Source organism: Cherax quadricarinatus, chromosome 66 (genome assembly GCF_038502225.1).
Source record: "Cherax quadricarinatus isolate ZL_2023a chromosome 66, ASM3850222v1, whole genome shotgun sequence".
In the NCBI taxonomy this organism is placed as follows: Eukaryota; Metazoa; Arthropoda; class Malacostraca; order Decapoda; family Parastacidae; genus Cherax; species Cherax quadricarinatus.
The window spans coordinates 21,884,192-21,885,278 of record NC_091357.1 but is presented as its reverse complement, the minus strand read 5'-3'; positions in this window follow the sequence as shown (position 1 = coordinate 21,885,278).

Here is a 1,087-nt window from a genome sequence, read left to right as displayed (position 1 = left end):
GTGGTGGTGGTGATGGTGGTGGTGGTGGTGGTGGTGGTGGTGGTGGTGGAGGTGGTGGTGGTGGAGGTGGTGGTGGTGGTGGTGGTGGTGGTGGTGGTGGTGATGGTGGTGGTGGTGGTGGTGGTGGTGGTGGTGGTGATGGTGGTGGTGGTGGTGGTGATGGAAGTGGTGGTGGTGGTTGTGGGAGTGGTGATGGTGGTGGTGGTGGTGATGGTAGTGATGGTGGTGGTGATGGTGATGGTGGTGGTGGTGGTGGTGGTGATGGTGGTGGTGGTGGTGGTGGTGGTGGTGATAGTGGTGGTGGTGGTGGAGGTGGTGGTGGTGGTGGTGGTGGAGGTGGTGGTGGTGGTGGTGGTGATGGTGGTGGTGGTGATGGTGGAGGTGGTGGTGGTGGTGGTGGTGGTGGTGGTGGTGGTGGTGGTGGTGGTGGTGGTGGTGGTGGTGGTGGTGGTGGTGGTGGTGGTGGTGGTGGTGGTGGTGGTGGTGGTGGTGGAGGTGGTGGTGGTGGTGGTGGTGGTGGTGGTGGAGGTGGTGGTGGTGGTGGTGGTGGTGGTGGAGGAGGTGGTGGTGGTGGTACAACTTATACAGACCATAGCTGACATCAATGACATACTACTATATAGAAAGTCCCTTGTTATGCAGAGCATTTCCTGCAACTTAAGTTAATTTTGTCCCCAGGATGCCACCTACACCAGTCCACTAACACTCAGCTACCTATTTTACTACCAGGTGAACATGGACAGCAGGTGTCTTAAGGAAACACGTCCTAATGTTACCACCCGTACCGGGGATCGAACCCCAGACCTCAGTGTGTGAGGTTTTCTTGGAGTTTACCTGGAGAGGGTTTCGGGGGTCAACGCCCCCGCGGCCCTGTCTGAGACCAGGCCTCATGGTGGATCAGGGTCTGATCAACCCTCCTGTTACTGCTAGCGGCACGCAAGGTGACGTACGAACCACAGCCTGGTTGGTCAGGTACTGACTTTAGGTGCCTGTCCATTGCCTTCTTGAAGACAGTCAGGCGTCTATTGGCAGTCTCCCTTATGTATCCTGGGAGGCAATTGAACAGTCTTGGGCCCTGGACACTTAC